Genomic DNA, 9,963 nt, shown 5'->3' with positions numbered 1-9,963 from the left:
CCACGGGAAATTGTGGTTTTGACGGTCATCTGTGAAAACGTTTTAGGCGTTTAAGACCAGGACCGAAGATAAACCACGGGAAATTGTGGTTTTGACGGTCATCTGTGAAAACGTTTTAGGCGTTTAAGACCAGGACCGAAGATAAACCACGGGAAATTGTGGTTTTGACGGTCATCTGTGAAAACGTTTTAGGCGTTTAAGACCAGGACCGAAGATAAACCACGGGAAATTGTGGTTTTGACGGTCATCTGTGAAAACGTTTTAGGCGTTTAAGACCAGGACCGAAGATAGACCATGGGAAATCAGACTTCTAGATTTACTAAGGAGAAGTCAGGGAAGAGTGCAAATGGGAAAGAAATACCCCCCGATAGTCCATTAGGTCGAAGTTAAGTCTATGGACGGACAGTAGTAGAACAAATGACTTAAAGAAAGAGATCATGATAAAATATTGTTGTTTTATATGGACCAAAGAACCTATCCGCGCCCCCTCGGTAGTTTGGCCCGAGTATGGGTCTGATGAAGACTGGGTGTGTCAAATCCTAAATGTATATGTTAACAGAAAACAACCGTTTGACCCAGAAGAGAGCAAATACGCCGCCGCCTGGTTGGCGGGCGACGGCGAGAGTCCCACGCGTCTCTATCCTCTGATTCCCCAAACAGACCCGAGGAAGCCCCAGAAGACTTGGGACATTCTCACCGACGGTTTGCCACCGTCCGCCCCGCCCCCGTATATACCACCCGCGCACGACCAGGCGTCCAGCGCGGACCTCCCTCCTGCGACGGATAAATCCGATTCCCAGCAGGCTACGACCAGTGAGAAGGGCCTGTACTGCGCTGTATTCTTCTATGTTCTATGTTCTATGCGGAAAGGTCGAGAAGAGGGATTGAGAGCTGGGAGGAGTGACAATATTGAACAGCTGAACCCCTTACAAGAGGTGCCGTTTGGGAATGAACGGACCGGGTTCGTAGTACAACCTTTAAATTCTGGGGATATCCGGCAACTCCGTAACGAACTACCCCGTCTACTGGACGACCCCAGTTGGAGAGGGAGAGGAGCGAGACGGGGCAGAAGTGAGAGAGGAGGATCTTATGGAATTGAGCGGCCTCAGGTGGTCGGATGTTACCATTGCGGGAAACTGGGACACTTCAAAAGGGATTGTCCCGAGTTTAAAAGGGAAAAAGAAGGGATGAATGAAATGGAGCGTGAACAAATGGATTAGGGAAGTCAGGGGAGGATCAGAACACGGGCCTACCAAGAACCCCTGGTAAATTTACGGGTGGGCCCATTTAGACAAGATGTTATCTTCTTAGTTGACACAGGCGCCGGCAGGTCCTCAATTCCCCTCCATCCTAGGGGGGTTTGCTTCCAAGCTAAAACATTAAACATTTCAGGAGTTAAGGGTGGGGTTTTAGTGCGAAAATATTCGAACCACAACCCTTGCGGCTGGAGGAGGAGGAGCTCCAGGTGGAACTCCTTCACCTCCCCCATCTTCCCTATGGGTTGTTGGGACGGGATTTGATAGTCCGTTTCGGATTACGAATAGAAGTGGGAGGAGAGGAAGAATTAGCTGTTACCATGTCATACCTTAGTGAGTCCCGATTGACAGAGATAGACCCTAGGGTTTGGGTCGCCAAAGGGAACCGGGAGGGACTCGCAAAACGACCTGTGGAGGTAAAATTAAGGCCCCAGAGCCCCGACGTCAGAGTGCGCCAATACCCCATCTCTTGGGAAGGGAGGCAGGGCCTGAAGACAGTTATGGAAGACCTAATAAAAGATGGTTTGGTAGAGCCCTGTATGTCACGATACAATTCCCCCATCCTGCCGGTCCGGAAGTCGGACGGGAGCTACCGAATGGTCCAAGACCTAAGGGAAATAAATAAAATTGTCCAAGTACGGCACCCTGTGGTACCGAACCCATACACTATTCTGGGGCGAATACCCCCGAACCACGGTTGGTTTAGTGTTATAGACTTAAAGGATGCCTTCTGGGCGTGCCCCCTGGACAAGGACAGTAGGGATCTTTTTGCTTTTGAATAGGAGGATCCTGATACTGGCAGAAAACAGCAGTACAGGTGGACCGTGCTCCCCCAAGGATTCACTGAGTCCCCGACTCTGCTCGGGCAGATTCTGGAACAATTATTGGAGGGACTAACCTTGTCTCCGGCCCTTAAGCTTATACAATACGTGGACGATCTCCTTTTAACCGGACCCGCGGAGGAGGACGTCCTACTTGGGACTAATGCCCTGTTAAATTACCTAGCTGAGAAGGGGTTAAGAGTGAGTCAGAAGAAGCTCCAATATGTCGAGAAAGAGGTTAAGTACCTGGGACACTTGATAAGCCAGGGACAGAAACGAATAAGTCCGGAAAGAGTGCGGGCAATAATCGAACTAGGCCTCCCAACGACCAAGAGGGAGTTGCGGAAGTTCTTGGGACTCTTAGGCTATTGTCGGTTATGGATAGACGACTATGCCCCCCTTACTAAAGACTTGTACCTAAAACGCATTGAGGAGGCACCCAACAGAATAAAATGGGTTGGAGGAGGAGAAAAAGTTAATTGGAATCCTAAAAGAAAAATTGATGACCGCACCTGTTTTAAGCTTGCCGGATTTTAGTAAGACATTTCCTCTCTTTCTGAACTCCAGGAAGGGAACCGCTCTTGGAGTATTGACCCAGGATTGGGGGGGGGAAAAGGAAGCCCGTGGCTTTCCTGTCAAAGATTCTGGATCCAGTCTCCCGAGGGTGGCCGAAGTGTGTCCAAGCGGTGGCAGCCACGGCAAAGCTGGTAGAGGAAAGCAGCAAGTTGACTTTCGGGGCCTCCTTAACAGTCACTACTCCCCACCAGGTTAGAACTATCCTGAATCAGAAGGCCGGGAGGTGGCTGACTGACTCGAGAATTCTGAAATATGAAGCCATATTGTTAGACCGAGAAGACCTCCGAATAGAAGTCGGGGGCTGCCAGAACCCTGCGGACTTTCTTTGGCAAGGGGAAGGGGAGGAGGAACTGGAACACTGCTGTTCAGACATAATAGAGTACCAGAGTAAAGTGAGGGAAGATCTGAGGGATACCCCCTTACATGCAGGAAGGCGGTGGTGCATTGACGGGTCCTCTCGAGTGATAGATGGGAAAAGACACAACCTTTATGCAGTCATTAGTGAGACTGGTTGGGAATTAGTGGAAAGTGGACGGCTACCGAATGCCTGGTCCGCACAAACGTGCGAATTGTACGCCTTGCACCGGGCTCTGAGGAATTTAAAGGGAATAGCCGGGACAATCTACACTGACTCTAAGTATGCCTTTGGGGTAGTACACACCTTTGGGATGATCTGGAAGGAAAGGGGAATGATAAATAGTAGAGGAAAGGAATTGGTCCACGAGGAACTAGTAGCCATGATCTTGGAGGATTTGTTGCTGCCACAAGAGATTGCTGTAGTACATGTGAAAGGGCACCAGAAAGACGATAAAATAGAGACCCTGGGGAATCAATTGGCAGATGAACAGGCAAAATTGGCCGGGATGGGGAAGGAAGTAATAAACGGCCTGGTAAGGATTCCCCAGATATCCGAAATTACCGAAGTGTCCACGTTTACTGACAAAGAAGAAACTCTTCTTGCGTCTCTGGGGGGTACAAAGGATAAGGAAGGGAAGTGGACCTTACCCGATGGCCGCCAGCTATTAAATCGACCGTTGACGCGGGACGTTATTGCCCGTCTACACCAAGGGGGTCACTGGGGCGCCCAGGCACTGTGTGATACCTTCCTGCGCCGATATGCTCACCCTGGTCTGTACACGGTAGCCAAGCAGGTCACAGGAGATTGCATAACATGTCGAAAGATTAACAAAAGGGGGCTGCGGCAGCATTCAAGACAAGGGGGTAGGAGTCCAGCCTATAGGCCGTTTGAGTATGTCCAGGTAGATTACACTGAGCTCCCCCCCATAGGTCGCCTGAAGTATCTATTAGTAATAGTAGATCACCTGACAGGCTGGGTGGAAGCTTTCCCCACTGCCACGGCAACGGCAACTCAGGTTAGCAAAATTCTACTCGAACAAATCATCCCACGATTTGGGCTACCCCGCGCTATTGACTCTGACCAGGGGAGCCACTTCACCTCGACCGTCCTCCAGAATGTAGTGCAAGCAATGGGGATTGACTGGGATTTGCACACCCCCTGGCATCCCCCCTCCTCGGGCAAGGTCGAAAGAATGAACCAGACCATCAAAAAGCAGCTAAACAAACTCACTAGTGAAATCGGCCTGCCTTGGACCAAATGCCTACCCCTTGCCCTATTGCAAATTCGCACCCAGCCAAGGCGGGATTTGGGCGTCTCCCCTTTCGAAATGCTGTTTGGCCTCCCGTTCCATGGGCCGAAGGGGGAACCTCCTGATTCGAGTCTCGGGGCATGTTTGTGCAAAAATATGTGGTGGCTCTGGGGTCTGATCTATCTCGTTTACGCCAACAGGGACTTTTGGCAGAGACGCCGCCCCTCGAGTTTGCGGTGCACACCGTCAAGCCGGGCCAGTGGGTCCTGATGAAAAGCTGGAAGCAACGGACCCTCGAACCAACTTGGGACGGTCCCTTCCTGGTACTTTTGACTTCCGAAACGGCTGTCCGTACGGCCGAAAAGGGCTGGACACATTACACTCGAGTCAAGGGACCAGTGCCACAACCGACGGAGGACGAACGAACCTCTCTGACAAAGGCATCGAAGGAACAGAGACCCTGAGAACAAACTAATCGGACTTTGGCGAGTCTAAAGGAACTGTGCCCTCTGGCTACAGGTGTCGCAACAAAATGCGGTCAATCGTATTGTTAACTTGCTATGCCATTATCCTTGGGCTGGGTCATAGTGCGCATGTTACCCAATTTGGCCTCTGAAAAAAACAAGCAGAGGACATCAGTGGTTCTGACTTTTAGCTTAGACTTATGTGGGTTGGTGCCCTGTGGGACTAAAAGAGAACTGAATCAAACTAAGCGGAACCTAGAGAGAGAAAGGGGATTCCAGGGTCAGACGTTAGTATTACAATTGCATGGTAGGGAAGGCATACATAGGCCTCCAGCCCCCGGGGTCCAGGCTATGATGTCAGTTGTCCGTGATCCCATCACCCCTGGACGGGATTGTGGGCAATCCGCTCTATCTGACCATAAAGAACTTGGGAAACAACGGGACGAGCCTTAATGGAACAATCCTGGGTATTAGGGTTGGGGGCCAGGCAGAACAGGAGGGGTTGCAGCTGTGCTGCACGCGTATCACGATCATTGAAGTTGAGTCTGGGGGCTCATCCGCCACCGATGAGCAGGAAAAGATTAGAATAATTGAGGTGACGGATTTGGAAAAGACCTTTGAAATAGAAACGGGACACGGGGAGCCGAATGCCTGGATGGAATGGGTCAAATATACTGTGAGGAGCATGAAAAAGCGTGATTGCTACGCATGCACGGGTGCCCGCCCTAACCCTCAGGTGGTCCCATTCCCGCTGGGATGGGAGAAACACCCACGAGCCTTGGACTGCATGATAAGGCTGTACCAGGACCGAGAGGCCTGGAACGACTCCACTTGTCGACCCTTGAGTTTGAAGTTTCCCCCCGTCAGGTCTGAGGTGGCGACCTGCCCGCCATCATTCTCAGGGGTAACGGGTACGCACCAGGCCTGCGTCTCTCGGACGGGACTACAGTGGGACAACGATGTGGGGACATTTGACAAGTGCAGCGGATCAATTCGGCTGGTCAATGAAACTACCGGGGGCGGGAATTACTCCCACATTCATGTGCCTAGGGCAGACCTCTGGTGGTACTGTGGTGGGAGGGTTCTGCGACCGACCCTGCCCCGAAAATGGACGGGCACTTTTGCAATCGTTCAATTGGCCATCCCATTCACCCTGGCATTCGAAAAACAAGAGCAACCCCGTTCCAGTGGACTGAGAGAGCTTTGGAGACCTCTGTCGATGATAACATATATTTAGATGCCATAGGGGTCCCCAGGGGTGTTCCTGACGAATACAAGGCTAGGAACCCGATAGCGGCGGGTTTTGAGTCGTCACTGTTCTGGTGGGTGACCATCAATAAGAACGTGGATTGGATTAATTATATTTACTACAATCAGCAGAGGTTCATTAATTATACCCAAGATGCAGTGAAAGGAATAGTAGAACAACTGGACGCCACTAGTAGGATGGCGTGGGAAAATAGGTTGGCCTTAGACATGATGTTGGCAGAGAAGGGGGGTGTTTGTGTCATGATAGGCACTCAGTGATGCACTTTCATCCCCAACAACACAGCCCCTGATGGGTCCATCACCCGCGCCCTGGATGGACTGACCACATTGGCGGACGAACTGGCCGAAAACTCGGGCATCGACTCTGGCCTCACGGACTGGTTGGAAGCTTGGTTCGGTAAATGGACGGGGGTGGTCGTTTCCTTTCTTGTCTCATGTATAGTGGTGGCAGGGGTACTCACTGCCCTTGGTTGTTGCGTTATTCCCTGCGTCCGGGGATTAACTCAACGACTGATCGAAACCGCCCTGACTAAGAGGGATGTTCCCTATAGGCAGGTTGAACGAATGAATCTCGAGATGGAACAACGTGAATCCCTCTTGGGCGGGGGTAGTATTAGAGACGGACAGTTTGATGAACAAGCTCGGGAGTTATTAAATGCCCTGGAGAAGAAACTTACGGTTTAAAAATTACAGGCCGTAAGAAAAGACACGGGGGATTTGTAGGGGGTAGTGTAATTTTTAAACGGTTAGCTGCATTTTAGTCTTTTCTACCTTATAGGAAACACAAGCAGACACTCGAAACTGTTGCCGGACCTCCCCCATGTTTTTATGAATGAAACAATTGTAACAGCTTTCCTCGATAGTTGAGAGACCGCCCTTTACCACAGTTGTACAACATCATCCATATAAGGAAAGAACGGGGAGCTCGAACACTGATTGGACAAGTGAATAACAAAATAATCGCAGGCTCCAGAACCCAAATAAGGAAAACAGTGGGGAACCCTAGCACTCATTGGTCAAGACAGCAGTAGGAGACCCAGCCCACATATACGTGTATATAATGCGTGGAGATTACTATGCTTGTGTGTGTAACCACGGGAACAACACCCGACTTTGCAAAGTTGAATGAAAAGTTTTGGACAGACTCCTCCGTGTCTTTGTTCCTGGGAAGGGAAATAAAAGTGCCGGAGATGAGGTCGGACAGCCGCTTATCTCGCACATGTGTTTACTGCAAGGTACGAACACCTTATACTATAGCATCAAAAGAACACATCTTTGGAAGAACAATTCTTTCATTTTACGTACTTCAGTGTAATGCTGAAGAATTTCAAGTTCAGCACGTACACGTTATTCTGTGCAGCATCTCTGCCCAAGTTCAGAGCGAAGTTCAGGAATGCAGTGCAGGAACTGGTCATGTAAATTTTCCACTTAGTGGCTCAGAAAAACAACTGAGAGAGCTCCAGAGGCAGTCGTTGAGTTCCCAGTGCAGAATTTCCATATGTTCGGCCGGATTCCATCAGCACAATCACATGGATCTGAGTATAACACCCAGTGATGGATGGGGAGCGGTGTAACAGAATGGGTCACCGTTCACGAAGCTCAGGAACACGCTGATATCCCTGATTGCCTGACAGATTGTCTGTGTCTCCCCGTGTCTGACAGTGAACAGCAGTAGGCCAGTCAGCCCTTCAAGTCTGGTCCTCCTGCCAGCCCATAAAATTACAGCTCATCCAATTGTAATAGTCCCTTGTAAACCTGATTGCCATACCCACGACATTTCAAATTTTAACAGGATGCTATCCATCTCCACCTTCAACCATATTGATCGACTTGAAAACGGGAGAGCAGGCAAAGAGGCAAGAGGTAACTGCCAGGGGCTGGGTAGGTTGGAAAAAGGCTGGAGTAGTGATTCGAAATAGCAGACCGGATGTGAGAAATGGGTTCAGCTGAAACATTGGGTTTTCGTGGACTGCTCTGTGGGTGAGTGTTAACGAGAGGCAGGAGTGTCTCTGCATTTCCCTTTCCGCAGAGGAGGGGAAGAGCATAAACTGTTCCTCCTGCACCATGATAATTGTCAGACTCTCTCTGTTCATCTCACAATAAACACTTTCTTACAACAAGAGAAATGCCCTGGGTGCTGATAATTCCCTGATCTGAATTGGTTATTGTTAAATGCACATTTGTTTTGAAAGAGTTTATTGAGTATACCTCCTGTCTTCTCACATCACAAGGCTATTGCACTATCTCTCTCTGCTTCTTACAGTCTGTCTTTGTCTCTGTTCTGCTCATCCTCTCGCCCTCTCTCTCATCTCGAAGCTACTTGCTCAGTCTCTCTCTCTCTCTCTGACTGTCACACTCTGTGTCTCTCCCTGTCTGTCATTCTCTATCTCTACCTGTCTCTCAGTCTCCCTCTATGTCTATCCTACTTTGTTTCTCTGTGTAGCTCAATCTGTCTCTCCCTCACACTCTCCATCTTTTTCTCACATTTACCATGACAGAAACATGTTGTCTCTGTTTAGAACATGGTCAGTTGTACTACCACTTGAATCAAATTCCTTCCTAAACCCGTTATTTAGTGATCTTTCCCCAGGCCGTGACCATTGCAAAATACCAACTGCACAGACAAAGCCAGCAAGACCTTGACATGTTACGACAAGTGCGACTCCCGAAACTTGATCATCTTCCTTTCCTCTCCCTGTGGCTGTGCAGGAGGTGTGTTCATGAGTTTCCCTTTCGTTATGTGAGGCGGTATGTGTGTCTGTGTGCGTGGGGGGCTTATTGCTTTTGTGGCAATGCCACTGTGTGTGTGTCCCTCGGTTTAGTCGTAGGATATTTCCCTGAATGGGTCACATTATGATGGTGTCTATGCATCGGATGTAGGTTTCCCTTTGTGTGTATCGCCAAGTATTTTGGTGACTGCATATTCATGTATTTATGCATTTGGGAATGTTATACGCTCTGTGTGAGAGTGTTTCCGTGAAGTTGAATGTGTTTATGTGGGTGTATGTTACTGTACCTATGTGATTATGCATCTGTTTGTGCTTTGCAAATGTGCATCTGCTGTGTTCTATCTGCGTTTATGCTGTTTGTGTGGTTGCTGTCAGCATATCATCATGGTTCTGTGACTCCATCTGTGTGAATGTGTCTCTGAGTGTGAGTGTATTATCAGAGTCTGGGGTGTGTATCTGCCTTGTGCTCTTGTTTATGCAGGTTAGTATGTTGTTCAGACTGTGTTTGGCGCATGTGTCAAGATCTTCCTGTGCCTCCAGTAGGGTCTCTCGGTGTCTCTTTGTGGATGTGTCTCTGTTTCTTTTTGAGTGTCGCTTTCAGTCTGTATCCAATTGGGTTTGTGGTTCAGCAATTGTGTTTGAATATGCATGTGTGTGGATCAAAGATTTTTCTGTCAAGTCTCGCAGGTTGGTGTGTAATGTCTCTTATTCTGAGTTTTTTTTCTATATGTGCTGCGATTCTTTTTCTATTTGGAGATGTGTTCCTGTGTATAGCAGCATGATTGTTTTGTATGTGACACAACTGTTCAATACCCCTCGGTTTTACATAAAACAGAATTTATTTAGAGTACCAAATGAAACACATACAAAAGAGAACAGAATACAGAATAACTTAATATACCCGAAAACCCAACAGACTATCCCAACTTAATGACTGTTCCAAATTCCTGCAACAATCCCCACAAACGTAGAACATTACAGCGGAGTGCAGGCTCTTCCGCCCTCGATGTGCGCTGACCTGTGGAACGAATCTGAAACCTATCTATCCTACACTATCTTATTTTCATACATAAGTTTATACAATGTCCATTCGAATTCCCTTGAAGTTGGTGAGTCTACTGCTGTTGTAAGCAGGGCATTCCACGACCCTACTACTCACTGAGTAAAGATAAATACGCCTGACATCTGTCCTATATCTATCACTGCTCAATTTAAAGCTATGTCCCCTCGCACTAGCCATC

This window comes from Chiloscyllium plagiosum, chromosome 46 (genome assembly GCF_004010195.1).
Source record: "Chiloscyllium plagiosum isolate BGI_BamShark_2017 chromosome 46, ASM401019v2, whole genome shotgun sequence".
Classification (NCBI taxonomy): domain Eukaryota; kingdom Metazoa; phylum Chordata; class Chondrichthyes; order Orectolobiformes; family Hemiscylliidae; genus Chiloscyllium; species Chiloscyllium plagiosum.
Note: the sequence above shows the minus strand (reverse complement) of the source record.